The following is a 19532-nucleotide window of genomic DNA, read 5'->3' as shown; positions in this document are numbered from 1 at the left end:
CTCAAACCGACTGAGCTATTCTACCGGCTGAGCTATCCCTCAGGGCTACTTTCCCATACCATGGCAACTTACAGTATACAGAATTAAAATAGTGGGTTAATATTTAGTTGCTGGGCCCATAGCTGCCCTGTCTCTTTGTGACAACAGAGCAGGAAATCAATAACAATAAAGCCAAGCTCGATGACCCCATAATACCTATATTGTTTGCCATTCCTTATTGTGAAAAAAGAATGGATTGGCCACTCTGATAGAGAAGCCTTAACTTCCATTTGACTAGACTATCTGGGCCAGTACAAAATTGCCACATACCTTTGAACTGGCGTGGTTCCACACAGAAGCAGTGACATCAAAAATCATATTTGTCTGCAGTTCTATTACACACTTACCTGGGCGCAAGTCACACTGAATTCAGCGGGACTTACCTCTGTGTAGACATGTATTAGCCAGGGCTGATGTGAATTGTAGTCCAAGCCGTCTGGAGGACAACTGGTTGGTGAAAGATGACGTGCAGGATCGCACCATCTTGAGGGATGATGCCTCAAGGAGAACTATATTAATGTGCCTCCATGAAAAGTTGCTACTGAAATGCACTGGGGATCTAACTACTTACATAAAGGCATTTTATCATTTTATAAGATTATATTTTATATTACTGTTTTGAGGCACCCTTCCCTTTTGCTTGTGTTTGTATGTATTTGGAGAGACCTGTGTGGCAATAAGCTGTTAGATGTTCTTCCTTCCACATGGAACACTGCAAAGGTGAAAAACTTTTTTAGTGACCCTTGTGTGGCAGTAGCAACATTTGGACCAGCCCTCTGTAGGAAATAAATACAGTATGTACAAGGTTTTTAAAAAAGTCATTAAAGACTTTCCCATTTTGGGTACAGAGAGGACAAGCCATTTCTTTCAGCTACCCCGAATATACAGTTTGCAGAATGAAAACTCTCTCACAAAGAATAATTTATGGAATAACACGTTTTAGAATGTTTAGGCTGCTTATGAATAAATCAAAGGTTGTGTCTACTAATTTTGAGTGTGCCAGTCTTAAAACCTATTTCAAATGTTTGAAAGCATGGTAAGAAACTTCAAAAGCACAGCAAAGGAAGCTTAATAAGGAGTCATAAGTTAAAAGAGGATTGCCCTCTGCATTCATGATGATAAATTATCTACTTTGAAGGAGAGGACAAAGAAATAAAACAAATATGAAAAATTGTCCTGATCTAATTAATAGAGTAGCTCTGGACACCACATGCTAAATGACTCTTATTTTAAATATACTTTGGTTTAATTTTGCTTAGTTTGGTCTCTTTTTAAAAAAACAACCACACAGACAGAACTTACACTGAAGAATTTGCTGTTGTTCCCTGCTGGGAATCCACCTGTTTCTGTCAGTCCCTTGATAGTTGTAAAAATTCTGGATTATCTTGACTTGCTACAGCAGGTCAAAGGGATAAACTTCTGTGAAGCTAACATTTGTTAGGTGAAACCACAGAGATACTTTAAAAACAACCTCCCACATTCTGAAATTCATAATTACGCATACTGTAGCGGATATTGGAAGCACCAAGGGTTCTGCCAAATATGTAGCTTTAACCCAATGACTTGTAAGGAATAAGCTCAAATGTAGCTATATCTGGTTGACAACCAGATGTTTCTAATGCCATATTCACTTTGCTGCATAGTACAGGGTGCTGAAACCATGAATGTAAGCTTTTATCCTGCCACCTTTATGCTTGCTGCTGATGCCCTTTCTCATAGCAATCCTACTCCATATATAACTGCTCACCCAAACTCCAAAAAATGCCCTCTGTGTTTTGTAAAATAGCATGCCAGGGATCATGCAGAAAATTAGCAAATCAGAAAGATTTAGTATGGCCCTTTTGTGGGGAATGCAGAGGATGCATTTATGCAGGGGTCTCATTTGCCCACATGAAGCTCCCTGGCTATTTAGATACTTTTCAGAGGACCCCCTTTCAGGCTCCACTGCTACAGAGATGAGACAGGTAATAGGGCCTTTCAGTTATGGTGCTCCAACTCTTTCCCTTGCGACGCATTGAACTTGGTGAGCTTTTGGTGCTCATTTGCTGAGGCCTTGTAGATGTTGAGTTTTGGTGCAGTCTGTGCAAGCTTCATCTGCTTTATTATTCTTTTTTGCTGCTCCTATTTGTGCTGTAGACTTATCTCTCCTTCTAATAGTAACCTCAGGAGGTGAGCGCTGATAAAAATGTAGCTGAAACAGGGACACTGAGAAACAAAACAGGGGGTGGGAGAACCAGCAGGCTCAGTGGAATTCCAAGGTTTACAGAAGTACAAAACTGAACGAAAACTTTAAGGGAGGGGGACAGCCCAGCATGCTTAGTGGCCCCAGGATACTGAATATCTGATGGGTGTACAGTAGATCTAGAATGCCATAGCAGAATACAAGGGAGTATCCTGGAAGGGTGAATGGCTGACTGGAACACTGCTACCACTGTTTGTTGCAAGGCCCACTTGGTTGTTTGTTTTTTTAGTTTTCATCCTGTGGGCTGCTATGAGAAGTTAAATAAATACATGCAAATTCTAAGAGGTTCTAAATTTCTTAAATTTCTTAAATATATTAATGAAAAATGAGAAAGTCACTCCCCTCCCACCCATGTCTGCAATTGAAAGTGGTATTGACCAGAATTCTTCCACCACATTGTGTTACACAATGACTCTTTAGTCTGTTGCACAAAGCAAAGCAAGCAGACTTTGGGCACCTGTTATGCAGCGCCAAGCATACTGTGGCTCATGGGTACTACTATAGGTACTTCCCTTGTTCCTAACACCTGTCGACTTTATCAACAATTCTGTAGTTGTCATAACATATTTGTCACATATACTTGTGGCAAGCCTTATCTTTGACACCAACACACCTACCCTCATATGCTGGTGAATCGCAGAATAGACTGCAAAGTGAGGATCAAGGGGTTTTCCAGCACGGAACTACTGTTTTGTACTCCATCAGTGTTCCGTGCAAGGAATTGTTGAAATCCGTTAAAAATGACAATTGCAGCTTGTGAATCTAACCAGCCGGGCAGATTTCAAAGAGAACACAAAACTAAAACAAGCCACCACCTCTATCGGGAAGCACTGAACATGTTAGCTTGGTTTGTGGAGGGGAAGGAAGAGAGGCTCTTGTTGGAACTGTTGGCCTCTCGGAGAATGACAATTTACTTCTCAGGAGGAGATAAGCCTGATCACAGCCTGATAGAGGTTTGAATGCTGTGCCAACAACTCTCCTCGCAAGCACGTCCACCTCTGCTGGCAAGCTTTGCGCAGCTGTAACGTGAGCAGAGATCTGTATGTGAGTCATGCAGAAAAAATAGAGGACACGAGCATTTTTTTCTGTAAACAAAGCCAGGGATCCGCTGAAGTCATTGCTTGTTGGCAAATGAATGGAAATGCACAATTCGGAACCAAAAGGTGAGTCAAATAAGAAATATGTCCAAGGAAGCAAGACTGCCCAGACTATTCCCCACCCCCCTGGAGCCAAAACATGTGACAGATCCAGAAGCAAATCCAAAGCAACCAAACCCAACTGCCTGCTGAGTCTCTGCCAAGCAGCCAGATGCTGCTGCTTTAAAAATATCTTCCACAACTGAGTGTCTGCACGATCTGATTGCCATAAAATGAGTTACAGGAATTGGAGTGTGGAACAGGAGGGAGATTACTACTGCTTTTTTTATGTTCAATTCAAAGTGCTCCATGGTGAAGGGAAGCAGAGGATGCAGTGCTTATGAGCCACATGATCATATGGACATCTGGTAACCCTTGGTATGGATCATGCGTAGGTGCGCTAGACAAATATTGCTTTTCGTGTGCCCAAACTCACCCACATTCTGGGTGATCTGCAACTGCATACAGTGTGCTGGCCACTTCTGCCTGGATCATACAATCCTGTAGCCACTAAGGGCCCTCCAAACCCTCCAAGTGTCCCTATTTTCCAGGGACAGTCCCAGATTTAGAGAAGCCATCCCAGTTTCTGATTTGATTGTCCCGCTTTTCCTTAGGATGTACCTATTTTCAATGGAGAAACGTTGGAGGGTAAGGAGATAAGTAACTATACAACCTTTAGAAGACAGCCCTGTATAAGGAACATTTTTTTAAAAATGTTTAATGTTTTATATATGTTGGAAGCCACCCATAGGGGCAACCCAGTCAGTTGGGTGGGGTGCAAATAATAAAACTGTTGTTATTGTTAAACAGGATGTCCCCATTTTCACTGGAGAAATGTTGAAGGGTATGGTCTCCTCGTGGTGCAGGAGAACTAAGCAAGACAGAACTGGTTAGCCATGGGTGTCCTGTTCTCATATAAACATGGGAAGTGAGTTGGATATTCTACTCTTTGTAGAGAAGGGCAGGGATACCACCCCCACCCTGCCTCATCTCATTACACCAGGGGAAGGTGAGGCCCTCCAGAGCACATTGGACTGCAACTCCCAATATCCCTCAACAATGGCCATGTTGGCTGGGGCTGATGAGAGTTGTAGTCCAACAACAGCCCTGCATTACACACTGTTACTTTAAGCCAAGAGTAGAGAATTTGTAGCCCTCAGATGTTAGGCTACATGTCCAATCAGCCCCGACCATTGGCTATGCTGGCTGGGACTGATGGGAGTTGGAGTATAGCCCCTGGGCTGGGAAAGAAAAGAGCCAGACAAGGATGTTTTGGGCTTTTTTGCCAGCTCTTTTTCACTCAAAGAATTTATCCCACTCACCCTTTATCCATGAAATGAGGCAAACATATAGACAAAGCGCACATTTTGACATCACCCCAGTCCTGAGCAGGACTCAGACTCAGAGGAGGAGAATCTGTCAAATTCGCAAATGGTGGAGGCAAAATACAGATATCATAGCTAATAGTCATTGACAGCCTCAACCTCCATGAATTTGTCTAGTCCTTTCTGAAGGCATCCAAGTTGTTGCTCATCACTACATCTTGTGGTAATATATTCCATAGTTTAACCATGCGCTGTGCAAAGAAGTACTTGCTTTTGTCAGTCTGGAACACACCAACATTCAGGTTTGCTGGATGACCCCTGAGTTCTAGTATGGGAAGTGAGGGAGAAAAACTTCTTTTTGTCCACTTGCTCCCCATCATGCCTACCTCTTGCCTACCTCTTCCATGTCCCTCTTACACATTTTCTTTTCTTTTCCAAGCTAGGAAGTCCCTATGACTGTAACCTTTCCTCATAGGAGAGGATGCTATTGCCCTCAGCACCTGCTTTTAGTTGGTCACTGTGAGAACAGGATGCTGAATTAGTTGGTACTGCTGGCCTGACCCAGCAGGCTCTTTCTTATTTTCTTATGCTCCACACTATCAATCATTTTCATTGTTCCTTTCTGCCCTTTTCCCCCCTGGTGGAACAATATCCATTTTGAGATGCTACAACCCAAACCAGCACAGAATCAAAAAGGTGTGGTGGTACACATAGAATTGTATTATGGGTATGCATTATTATGATATTGGCATTTTTAGTTTTTGAACCTTCCCCTAATTATCTCTTAACACTGAATTTACTTTTCTCATAGCTGCTGAACAGCCCTCACTCAGCAAGGTTGGTGTGAAAATAAATCAAGGTGTGAAGAGATATATGGCATCATTTGGAGCTAGGACTCTGTGGGAACAACTTACCAGAGCAAATGAAAAAAGGAAAGGAGTGTTCCTTGATGACTTGCATATGAATGTGTGAACTGACTAAGTTGAAAGGCATTGTTTTCAAACTACAGATCTCTTTTATTTCTGTTTGCAAAAAAAGAAAAGAAATAAAAGCCACCCAGGAGCCAATCCACTGTTCCCGCTGGTGCTTTTGCACCATGCCAACCTTGCTGCAGCCGCCTCCCCAATCTCTCTTGGCAAGCAGTAGTAACATAACTGATTGGAGGTCAAGTGAGCTGTACCACTCCGCCATGCCGTCTACTACTGCTAGCATGGATGTTCTATCTGTGGCATGTGGGGCAGGAAGACTCACATATATGTACAGTGGTACCTTGGGTTACAGATGCTTCAGGTTACAGACGCTTCAGGTTACAGACTCCGCTCACCCAGAAATAGTACCCCGGGTTAAGAATTTTGCTTCAGGGTGAGAACAGAAATCGTGCTCCGGTGGCGTGGCAGCAGCGGGAGGCCCCATTAGCTAAAGTGGTACCTCAGGTTAATAACAGTTTCAGGTTAAGAATGGACCTCCGGAACGAATTAAGTTCTTAACCCGCGGTACCACTGTACAAGTCATAATATGCATGCGTAGGCCCTTATAGCCACTTTTTGTGTGTTAATCTTTGTACTTGAATATGCACACCGCTCCTCCAGGACAAAATACACATGGATCACATCAAATGTGAGTGCATATATAATGCACCACTTTTCTCCTTCAAGCATATAGAAGCAGCAGTATTGAGTACAACATGCATAGTTTATTTTTTATGCAATCCATGTGTATTATATGTAAATTTAGAATAGCAGGTTTCATTGCATTTATACATTTAATTAAATTCATTCTACAAGCACCAGGATTTTAAACATCCTGGTTATAATTATATTGGGATGGATCCAGTGGTCCTGGGTTGATATTTTTGCTGATTCCCCCTTCCCCCTTTAGCCTCTGGTGCCACCTCCATTCCGTGAAGCGGGCTTTCAGAGTACACAGGGACTTTCATGGGAAAGGGGGAATCAACAGCAATTGCTTCCACCTCTGTCACACCAGTGGGATTTCTTTGCTGAATCAGAAGCCTTCCACAGATTGAAGGAGCCACTCTGTTCATGACGACAAAGTCTGGGCTATCATATATATAGAAACAAAACATATTAAAATGTGAATGAGGTAAGCACCATCTCCATCACATGCACACATTTGGGTTTTGGTGGATCAGAGAGAGATCCCTCTGAGAAGGAGTCCCTATTTATACACAAGGCATGGAAGGCCTGAGCAAGACTGCAATGGAGGAGAAAGAAGAGAGGAGTTGGTTTGCAAGGCAGACAGGCCCAAGCCATGTAGTGTTTATTTTAAAATGCAGAACCCACGTTCTAATTTTATGTAAATCATGGCTCAGGCATTTAGATGGTGCATATTTACATAGCTATATATTCAAGTAGCAGTAGCAGGGTGCAACTTATCATAAATTAACATCACTCCATCTCTTTTGCGCTCAGATTCCTAGCTGCAGCCCCCCCCCCCGTGACAGGCGATTGTAGACTATAATATCAAAATGAAGTCATAATGAAGATTATGAAAACAAAAAAGTAGACTTATGCTTCCCTCTAACTCCTCAAGATAGTATGTGATTTCAGAACTGAGTTTCATGCATTGTTTGCAAAGCATGAAGACAGAGCAAAGATGAAGACAGAGAATGCAGGACAGGTTCTAAACGTTGCTTTCGACTGGACTAGTGCAGAGCTTTTAACTTATTTTCCTGCTTTGAATAGGTCAGTCCCATGCCATGTCACAAAATCCTGTAGTAATTTCCTTCTCTTTCAAAAGCAGTTTCCCATAAGGCACAGGGATGGAAGGAGAAGGGGTTGCAGGGGAGAAAACAGCCCTACAGTCTCCCTACAGTCTTCCACAGTGCTTTGGATCTTGAACTCAGATTGCATCAGATAAATACTGTTTAGAATGGTCACAGATGACCTAAACAACATGGACTTTGCAATTTCGGGTGGATTAGAAGAAACCAATGGTGGCTTTTAAATGAACGTTTGGATAAAGCTTGTAAAAAATCTAATCATTGCAAATCCACTTCTAATGCACGCTGCAGCTTTAAAAACAGACGTGCCTCAATTTCAACTCTTATCTCAACAAGCTGATTCTTCAATTTATTCTCATCGTCTTAGTGGTTCAATAATAATCTTTATGGTTGTTTAATTTGCCCCATTAAGAAAAAATAAATTTGTAAAAACAAGGATGTCCTGAAAATGTCTCTTGTGTTTGGTTTAGGACTCATAGAGTTAATAGGCTGGGGGAGGAAAAATACCCACTTGCCTGAAGCCTGTCACCTTTCCTTGGCAATTACACTGCTAATGGCTGGATCCCAAGCAAAGTGGCAAAGAATATCTCTTCTCACGTTCCCAACTCACAGTGCATTCCCAAATACCAGATGGTGTTTTTGGAATCCATTTCACTATGTTTGATATGACAATGCTTCTGTATAACGTTAAATTATATATAACAATTTCAAGTAGCTGATATCGGAACAAGTGACGAAACAGAGTATCAGGGACAAATGGAAAAAGGCAGAAACCAAAGACTCGGGGGTTTTCACCTCCCCTATTGTGTCTCATCTCCCTAAGATTTTGACTGTAATTTGTAACAAAAAAGGGAAGAAGAATAAGAAGAAAGAAAGAAAGAAAGAAAGAAAGAAAGAAAGAGAGAGAAGTGGTTCTTCAGTGGCATCTTCGATCATCATTTGCCATTGCCTGCTTCCATTTAAAAGTTAGTGTATTTTTCAAGAACCTTGCAAGCCAGACAAAGAGGATGGGGGGAAAGCCTAAACAATTACATATATGTAATATAGCTACAGTGCAAATAATAATAAAAAGTATGAAGAGTCCAAGAACACCTTCTATGTTTTCTCATCCTTTAAATTAATTTCTCTCTCCCGCCAACCACAAAAAATAAAAAAAAAAAATTATAGGATAGAAAGTGAATTCAATGTGAACAATGTAAATATGTTATAATCCATTGATGGCAATGGGATCTAGTTTCAAATTGGGGCTGATGCAGATCTGCCCCAGTGTCTTCATTATGGCTATACAAATTTACACAGAAACTGGTACATTAACATATAAAATTAGCGATATGAAATCTATGCTACCTAAATTGAAATTTAGCTACCTAAGCTAAAGTGGTCAACAGAAGGAGAGAGAGTGTCAGTGCCATTTCTACTGCTCAAGAACCACACTTTGAGTTCTGTTTAAAATATGGAAGAACTCATTTTAAAAAGCCTGAAATATTGCTTTTCTATGTTGCAGCAGGGGAAGAGGATTTATCCCTCCTAACTTTCACTCAAAGAGAATTTCAACTCCTATGTAGGCATTGGGCACGATGGGCATCTGGGGGAAAGGAACTGAAACTCCGCGGCTGGGCGTCATCCTAGCCAAAATAGTCCTTTCATTTGGCTCAATAGATCACAATAGATCTGAAGAAATAAGACAAAAGAGTGGGAACATGCTGTGTGTTTGTTGTGTGTGGCAAAACCAACCCAAAAACTTCTCCTGGGGTCAGGATTACGGTGTTGCCTTTTCCATAAGAAAATCAAGTTTGGATGATAGCTGCACAAATTGCCTTCTAGATTTTCAGTTTTGCCAAAGAAATAGGAGTCATGTTGCCTGTTTTTCAAAAATCATTTCCCTGGCTCTTAAAGACACTTGAAACAAGATTTAAAACAATACCCTTTCCCCCACTTAAATTGAGTATGATTGGTGTCATTGTTGATTGTGCTACTGGTCACTAATGATGACCTGGAGGGAAAACGTTTCTTTCACTTTTGAGAATGCTCAGCGAATTAACATTAATCTATTTATATCTATATCTTTGAACACAGAGCAAATATTTGATTCCCTATTGATTGCACCATTTCACACATGACAAAGATGATACCATTGCCCCCAGAACAGATCATACAGATCCTGTCACCGCTACATTATTAGCAATAACTTGCAGCCATGCAGTTTAAGAGGTTTGTTTTTTTTAATGGGCATAGATGGTAGAACATATAGCCCATCTTTCTTTGTCATCCTGCAAATGGGGCCCCATGTGAAGCTGCTGGTTGCTGAGTGATGCTTTGTAGTCTGTACCAGATAGTTGCACAGTACCAGCTGCATTGGCAGGTAGCCGAAGTGCAAGGAGATAGCTGCCAAACTATGCTATACAAAGGAAATGGTGCCAGAGAGAAAAGGACCTTTGCATAAGATGACCTTTGACTCTTCCGCCAGCATGGATCCCATATTCATCACTTCCAGACAATTGCATCTTTCATTCCACCGCAAACTATGATCAGAAAGGGACCATTTGTGTTAGCAATTGTTAGTTTACAGTTCCCAGAGCCTGGATAGTTTAGCCTTTTGTTTTGGTAGTTGCAATATTCCCATTGATTCCTTATTAACAGGATCCAAATAATCATTTAGCGAATTATTATTAATATTTTTAGAGCCTGCTTTTTTTTCTTTTTGTCTAACTTTCTTGTGATACAGGAATTCAGCATGTTAACGGCAACAAGGAAGTTTGAGGAAAAGAAAACGGGTTCTTAAAACATGATCCCATGCTATTAGTCATTTTCATGTGAATTGTTAATTGCAGAAGGGGGGGAAATAAATCACTACAGTATCTGCATCTATGACATAAATCAGTTTTAAGTGTGAACTATTGGAACCTTATTGCATTATGTGGCTTTTTAATAGGAAAACATTTATTTTAGCAGCTAATGTCATATGCATTGCTTTCAACTGTAGATTTAATTTTTCATTTGTTAATTTTTGTCATGAATAATTTTGCTTACATGTCCTAGCAAAGAAGCACTATTTATCCAAAGTGGAACAGATTAATCTTACAGATAAATTGCTCTTAGGACAGCATTTAGTCAGTGTGTGTGTGTGTGTGTGTGTGTGTGAGAGAGAGAGAGAGAGAGAGAGAGAGAGAGAGAGTTGGCAATTCAAGGCAATTAAAAAAATCAACTATTGATTCTCAAAGTAATTGTGAAAATTGTTTCTGTTTTACTCAAATACAGACCCTCTACAGGTGAGTAAGTAATGTACCTCTGTGAAATGTGAGCTTCCAGAAATAGAAAAAAATAATAATGCTTGGTTTCTCCTTGCTAGTGCATAAATATAAATATCAGAAAACTGGAATCATATCTGACTTCTATTTCTTAGAATGAGAAAACATGTATATGCATGTACGTGGAAAGAACATTTGAGGAAGAACTGAGATTTATTCTGTACTGGATTTATTCTGTACTGGCAAAGAGGTGTCTTAATACAAAATTTGTACAGATGTTTCTCTGAAACTCCTGCCCCCATTACTCTCCCCCCATGTGCATTTGATCTTTTCCCTCTTATCATGAAGAATGTTTCTTTGAGGAACGGAAAAAGTCTTATACCTGAAGGCGAGCTTCATTGTATTGCACCTGACTTCTGGCTTGCATGTGAGACCGTCTGTTCTTTATTTTCACTCTGTATGAAGCTAATGGAATTTGCAGTTGATTAACCTCAGATTTTGACTAATGATCCAGCCTGGGATTGCAGCTGGCAATGCCACAGCGCCTTGTACTTCTTAACTGAGAAAGACAGCAACAAGTACAGTGGTGCAAAAGCAAAAGATCCAGGATGGATCAAATTGTCAAAGATGCATAATGGCATTCAACCACATGAAAGCTGTAGAGGGAGGATGCCTCAGAGGAATTAATGTAGAATGAAAAGTTGACATAAAAACCCAGCTAGGAAACAGATTTTTAGGTTATTCACTGGAGTCTGTGGTTCTGCAAGTACATTTAATTCTAGCATTTCTACTTAATTTACACTCGACTGTTCTGTTTCTAAATGTGGCAGATTGACAGTTGCAAAATGTTAGCGCAGTAAACACATAAAAGCCTCAAGACCCTCTGTAGCTCACATCCCACTGAAATCAACGAGAATACATGTGGGCAGAGAGAACAAAAGGCTTGCAGGAGGGGAGTGGGAAATCTGATATACCCTTCGGAAAAAGTTGATACTATTTTATCCTGAAACACATGAAGGCATGCATGTAAACTGAAGGGGAAAGATAGATGTAACAGTTTGTAGAGCACCCCCCCCAGAGACAATTTGGAAGTGCCGTCACCTTTTCCAGCCCAAGTGTACCTTTTACGCTGGCAGCATGAACTATAAAAAGACTCATACGGCAGCTTTTCAAAATGTGTCTCTTTGAACAGGGAAATGCTAGCTGTGGACAGTGGTTAGTACCTGTGACTTCACAAACACACCTGCCATGTCAAGGGCCAATGTGGTGTGTGTGTGTGTGTGTGTGTGTGTGTGTGTGAAGAGGTCCATTTGGCCCAGGGTCTCTATCTCCATAGGTGGTCTAAAATTTGGATACTTTTTAATAATAATGATGATGATGATTTATTTTTTGCACCCCACCCATCTGACTGGGTTGCCCCAGCCATTCTGTTTCCCAACCTGTTTTCATGTATATCAGACCAAAATGTGACATACTCTCTCCGGCCATAAAAGCATTTGTAAACTAAACTAAACTAAACTAAACTAAACTAAACTAAACTAAACTAAACTAAACTAAACTAAACTAAACTAAAATATTTTTTCTCTATTTTTTGATGCCTTATTCTGTTTTTAGGTGTTGTCATTTTTATTTTTATTATGACTAGGGGCCTCAAAAGCTGGCTGTGGCCCAGTCCTCTTTGAGAGGGCCTAGGCCCTGCCCAATTCCCAGAGAAGTTTTGGGACTGTTTTAAAAATATTTGCATTTCTTAAAATAATTTTAATGATCAATAGACATACACTTAACATAGATAAAAAACAGGGGATAGGTACAACTGACTCAGAGGTACACACATTTGCAAAACAGGTTGCAAAGTCAGGCGGAAGTCAGGCTCACACCACGGGTGAAGAATCCAGTGTGTCCATTGTTAGACCACTTGTGCTGCCCCAGGATATAGTGACCTGGCAGAATGAGAAATGTGATTCACGTCTGATTGGTAGATCCCTAAAAATGACAGCAGCACTTAGAGGAGTTGGCAGCTGTCTTTGTACCTTTGGTTCACAACCTGTACACCTGAAGGCCTATATAGGGTTGTATCCGCTGCTATTGTTCTCCTTGTACAACATTTTTTTCACCTCCTCTCCTCTCCCCGAAAGTTCCTGCTGGTTGTTGGACCTTCAGGGATTTTGGGAAGGGGGCACAGGGTGAGGAGAGGAAGGGTAAGTCCTGTTGTATGAGTGGAACTCTATGCACACAGTGCTGGATGCTATAACCCATAGAGTCATGTGTGAACTTGTCCCATGAAGAGCATGCTAAGATCTCTGCTCCTTTAAAGTGCCCATCCTCACTAGACTTCCAAGAACTTTATATATATTTTTTAAAATCCTGATCTTCTGACGATATCTAATTTTCCCAAAGCATCTGAGGGCTGCAGGTAGAAGAGACTATAAATCTGAAATTGAAACTCATCCAAGACCTGCCAAAGACATCAATACATGCTGTGAGGCTAAGATGTGACCTCCCCCACTCCCCTGCCAAATATGCTGCTTCGTTGTGAGGGAAAAACACAAGAAAACAAGGCAGAAGGTACCAAGATAAAAGGAAAGGTGTTGCTGAGACTGGTTCTTTGGGGAAGGGCCGCAGTTTAGTGGTACAACAACTTCTTTGCATGTAGAAGATCCCAGTTGCACTTCCTGGCATCTCCAGGCAGGCCAGAAACCCTAGACCACCTCTGCCAATGAATGTAGACTATACTAAGCCAGATGAACCAATGATCAGCTTCCTCTGCTGCTATGTTCTGCCAACACCTTTGTGGCTCTGTTAAGTGGCACCCACATGGTCCAGTGGTGGTGCGTGTTGGGTTGCTGTTGGCCCTAGATATTCTGCCACAAATCCTCCACCACCCAGTCAAAGTGCATAGTACTCAAGACCAGTCAAGTTGTGCGTTTTTCACCTGAAGCAAAAATAATCTTACAAGTTTATTTCTCTGAGATTGAATGTATAATAATAAAGAATCAGGTGGTTGCCTCAGTCTGCGTAATACTGGAGTGGGGTCTCCCTGATTGCACCTTTTCAGGAGGGACTCAAAACCATGATGCAGTTTTGGTTCTAGGAGTTGCAAAGTTAATTTGCCATCATCCCAAGAAAACAGTGCCATCTGGATACACCTTAAGTGGCTGCCCTCTGATATATTTAGGAGTTGGTAGGTTTTTTGGGGGGCGGAGGGGGCGGAGGGGAGATACTGCTCTACAGTGGTTTCAACATCTTTGAGATCTTGCCAGAATGATCAGGTTTGATAGTAATGAGATATTGTGTTTATGGCAGAGATGGGGAGACTGTGGTCCTCCATTAACTCCATTATATCTGCCCATTGTCCATGCTGACTGGGGCTGATGGAAGTTGAAGTGCAAGAGCACCTGGAGACCAACAGGTTCCTCTATCCCTTGTCTATGGCCACAAAGTGATGCATCTAATCTCTCTTTCTATGCATTCTGAAGTAGATGCAGAATTTTCATTACACCAGTGTAGTGTTGGACGATGACCTGTGAGACCAGGGTTCAAATCCACACTCAGCCATGGAGCTCACTGGGTGACCTTGGACAAGTCACTCACTCTCAGCCTAACCTACCTCACAGGGTTGTTGTGACGATGAAATGGGGAGGAGAACCATGTACACAGCCTTGAGCTCCTTGGAAGAAAAGGAAGGTATATAAATGTTACAAACAAACAAACTAACTAACTTTCATTAACCTTATTTACGAAAGTTCTACAAGATTTTACAACCTAACAGACTATATTTTAAATGGCTTGCAATACCCTTGTTTGTTTTCTGTGGTGATATGTGTCCTTTGACCCAGTATTTGGTCTCATTTTGCAGAATTCTAACTGAAATTAATCTATATGGTCAGCACGTGTTTCTGTTGAAGGAAGGTTGCTGCAATTGTTGGTAGTAAAAGTCTATGAAACATGTGGGGTCTGTATTATACCACGCCATGATGTGTCTGTAGTTGGGCGATGGTTAAGTTTATACTCAGCAGCCCTGTGGAAAATCTATGTTTACATGTAACAAATGGTTTGAATTCAGCTCCATTAGTTAATATAACTGTTTTGTCTCTTCTAGGAACGCATAGATTAGCCATAGCCATGTCTCAGCAATCTGGTATATGGGAAATAGTCCAGAACTTTGACTACAGTGGCCATAAATTCAAAGCTGTTTAGGATAGGCTCTTACATTTGCAATATGTTGAAACTCCTAGACCCTCTGACCACTTGGCCCTTAAGTAAAGTTTTGATATGGATTTTCATAATTAATAATAAACACCTCTTGCACCCTTTCTTAAATGTGTACATTCAAAGAGATAAAACGACATTGATATAGCAAGCCATTTTACACACACACACACACACACACACACACATTTCCTTTTCTATTTCAAATAATTTATTGCCACTGCAATTTATCAGAGCCTTTAAAAAGGAGCCCCTTCTGTTTCCACCTGCTTCTCCCCTTTTCAGCTAGAAATATTCATAAGATTCTCTATATGGTGAATTATTCTTACACAGAAGCAGTCCGGAACATGATTCAGTGACTTGCACCGCGCCACTGTGGCCTATGAAAAAGGAAAGGGCCCCATGTACTTTGCAGATGCACTTGCCATAGAGACATAGGCATGTGCTGAGCTCTAAATCACAGCCAACATCAAAGTGTTAGGCCTGACATGGCAGATAAGCATGTGCTTAGGAAGTTACCTTATAACAGCAGTTTTGAGCCTTCTGAATTCCGGGGGGCACCTTTAGCCCAAACAAGCATTTGGGGACCCACTTCTTAATATCTTATGGTTCATAGCAGTGGTGTGATTACAATCTACCTTAGGCTAGGTTGCAATTCAGGTACAGTGGTACCTCTGGTTATGTATTTAATTCGTTCCGGAGGTCCGTTCTTAACCTGAAATCATTCTTAACCTGAGGTACCACTTTAGCTAATGGGGCCTCCTGCTGCTGCTGCCGCGCCGCCGGAGCACGATTTCTGTTCTCATCCTGAAGCAAAGTTCTTTACCTGAGGTACTACTTCCAGATTAGCGGAGTCTGTAACCCGAAGTGTTTGTAACCCGAGGTGCCACTGTACTGGGTTCTCCTCACATACCTGCTGAAGACCAATGCCTTTTACCAAGCCAGACCACTGGGCTATATGTCAAGGGCCCTCTCAGGTTTTAAGATGGGAGTCTTTCGCAGCCTTGCTTTGAGATGCCAGGGATCAAGCCTGTGTGGGATCCACAGCCTGGATCTTTTTCACCCAGAGCGTGTGCTTTGCCACCGAGCTTTGCTACAACAGTTGCAAAGCCTTTTTTCTTCTTCAAATAATACCAGCAGCCAGAATGGAGCCCCTCAATGGTCTACCCGGTGTGACCACAGCATCTCAAGCTGTGATAGATTCTTCTGTCTACAGATACATAAGGCCCTACTAGAATAAATCTTTCCTCATTGTCCACTTGAGCTCCTGAAAGTTTGATCACACCCTGTGTGTGGGTATGGGCCTACTAACTTGTCCTGGCTACAGTAGTTACCAACATATATCAATGGTGGTCATGGACTTGGGTTGGCAGGCCTGATGGAGGAGGAGGAGGAGGAGGAGGAGGAGGAAGAAACAAAAGAGGGGCTGTTTGGTGGGTACCAGGGGTGGAGGTCTCTCCCTATTGTACATTAACTTCAGCCGCATCAGAAGGAAATGGTTGGGACACCATCAATGCTTTTGTCCAGTTCTGAACATTTTGCCTGACTCTTGAATTCCTGAATTATAGCTCCTGAACACAGGGCTCACCTACTTCCCTTTGTCCCATGATTTCTTCCATTTGATTTCTAGACACAGGTCTGAGAGGTTTTTCTATTGTCCCATCACTTTCCCTGGGAAAACTCATTATTTACCACTAAATCGGGGGGGAAAATGTCAATCTGCAGAAAACCCTATTGACATTTGCTTCAGTTCAGAAGTAAACAGTGGGCTTTCCCAGGGAAAGTGTCAGGACAATAGGATAAAACCTCTCGAACCCATGCCTAGAAGTCATGGACCAAGCAAAAGTGTGGATGAGCCCACACTGTCTATTAGCAAGTCTGTACAGTTTTGTGTCTGAATAAAGATCTCTTTCTTACTTACATATAGGAGCCTCTGTCTCTGTGTGGTGGGTGGGAGGCAGGATGACAGCATACATTTAAAACACATGACTTCCCCCCAAAGAATCCTGGGAACTGAAGTTTGTTAAGGTTACTGGGAATTGTAGCCACAGTTCTCAGCATTCTTTGGGGGGAAGGCTTGTGTTTAAATGTGCTTCAAATGTGGATGTGATGGCTGTCCAGTTAAAACAACAGGAGAAAAGGATATTAAACCTTCTATAGTTGCCGGTGGCCATTTCTATCTCGCACATGTACTATTGCTAGGCATGATATAAGCAGCTTCAATTCTGAGCTTGCCGTTACTTAGCTACATTTTTATCTCAGATTTTCTCTGCAATTGAGATGAATATTTAAAATATTTTCAGAAAAACCAAACTTCAGAAGTACTGTAAAAATAATGCTGTATAGGAAACCTCAATAACATCTAAAATTAAAAAAATCTCATCAAAGGCTCCTGCCATTTAAATATTAGAAGCTAACACATACATAAAAGTTATTATAGATTGGAATGGAGTAAAGGTCTTTCAGGTATGAGCAACAGAACTGCACAGTAGTGGTAGTTTCATCTCAAATTTTGAACCAGTGCAATAAAGGGCTTCGCCATTCATAGGAGACTTGCAATATTCAGGATGCTTATATTGCAGCGACTTGGTCAGTCAGCTCTTGTTCTCTGTACAGCCAATGGGATCTTGATCTGGGTCTGAACTGTTCACATTGAGCTATTAACAAGAAATGCTTCCCAGTGTTTTTCTTTTTTGCTTTTGAGCAATTGGGGAAAAACAAGCTCCTTCTGCTGTCAAGCTATGGTCTGGAACAATAGCCTAGTGATGTCTCCGTTAGGGAACCTTGCTATTCCTTTGCCAGCATATTGCACAGCTGTACCCATGGCGTTGCAATTTTTTATTTTTTTAACATTTCTGAAGGGGGAATTAAGGTCTGAGTAAGGATTATCATGCTGCATTTTCCTCTTACTAAATAATGTTATTTCCCTTGGAAAGTATGATATGATCTGATGCTTGATTCAATGTCAATAGCTGATATGGCTCATATTATACACATCATGTCTACATTATATCTACATATCGCAAACACAGTACACACTCAGATTCAGGCAAATCCTGGAACGTAAAGGGGGAACAGATCTTTATAATATCCATATTTATTCGAATCTCCTTTACCCAATTGCTGGAAACAACCAGTCTTGGCTCAGAGTCATCAACTGCCTAATTTCCAGATTGTCTAAAGAAAGAAAAATTAAGCACAACAGGGAAAATAACATTGTAACTGTTGTTGAGTTTATAATCCAGTGTAAGTTACAGAGTGCTGATAAGTAAAGGAAGTTCAACCAGACAGTTTAATCTTCCAATTTCCTGTCTTCTAATCAGCCACTGGCTCTTTCGACTTTAAATTAGAAACATTCCTAACAATATTCAGGGCAGGTGAAGGAAGAGGGTAAAAAAGAAATGGAGATAGAGCATATATCTGGAAAAAGAAGAAACTAGGGATAGTACAATTAAAGAACAAGATATACAGCAGGACAGAAAGTATGTATTGCATGCAGGTCATCATGCTGTATAAAGCAAGTTTTGCTAGTCAGCTGGAAAACATTTCTAAAAGAGGATTCACAATTGGATTTCACAGATGCTGTACACTTTCAGACAATAATTTTGACACGATAGTGTGATAGTACACACACACACACGCCAATGCAATAATACAAGAATTCTGAACTGGTCTTTGACCGTAATAATAAATTACTACAATTATACAAGCAAAATCCTATGGTACTTGGTGTATATCCTTCAGAAATACAAAATGAGAGTAGTGAAGTATAACTTGCCAATGCATTCAGACAGTTGTACATCAAACGAAAAGTTGCAATGCTTAATGGAATCTTTTCAGACTATACCATGAAATACAACACTTGCGAAACATGCTGTGGTTTAGATTTTTCTTTGTTGGTAATACTTTACTTTGAAGATGTACGCATTCTTAAGCCAAGAGTTACACATTTTCACTTTTTGTGTATGCACTTTAGGTGCTTCCAAGATTTTAAGCACTTCCGTGGGAAACTCGGAAGGAACGCAACAAAAATACTTTTTAGGAATCGTGTTGTAGAAGGCCTAAATATGTTTAATGTTACATTTCTAGAAACTATTTTTTATGATACCGGTAGTTATAAGAAAGAAATGACTATACTGAAATGAAGATTTTGCAGCATAATGGTGGGTATTAGAAAGGTTTACATTGGTGTAATCCTACTGGTAGCTTTGGTCCCTGAATTACTGTGTTAAGCTTAATAGTGGCAGGTACAAGTACCTTGTAGGTATCCATTAAAAAGTTGTACCTGTTACAAAGTTCGAAAGCCTGGAGGATTTATTTAAACTCAGAAGCACCTGCGAGTATGTCTGTCCCCACAAGTGAAGAGCTTCTTTTATAAGTCTTCATTTTTAAAGATGCAAAGTCATCATGAAGACACTAGGATGAACAGTTTGCAAGAAATATTTCTTCTGATCTCAACCACAGCAAGCTAGGACTGAGATTCACTCTATTCATGCCTCTTCTGCAACTCCATCTTTACATCAACCTGGTTTTGGGACCGGGTTCAGCATCTGAAGTCAGTGCAGCATTCTATACAAATCTGAAACTCTTTTA

At 41.0% G+C, this 19532-nt stretch overlaps 1 protein-coding gene across 7 annotated transcripts in view; it reads right to left on the bottom strand.

The window, feature by feature from the left end:
* The window catches only part of NFIA (nuclear factor I A), a 443145-nt gene that overhangs the window by 419868 nt on the left and 3745 nt on the right, over positions 1 to 19532 (bottom strand). The gene's annotated exons all lie outside the window — the stretch shown is intronic.

The sequence above is a fragment of the Podarcis liolepis genome (assembly GCF_965112155.1).
Source record: "Podarcis liolepis genome assembly, chromosome: 6".
NCBI lineage: Eukaryota > Metazoa > Chordata > Lepidosauria > Squamata > Lacertidae > Podarcis > Podarcis liolepis.
The sequence above is the reverse complement of the archived record's forward strand: the minus strand, read 5'-3'. Positions and strand labels throughout refer to the sequence as shown.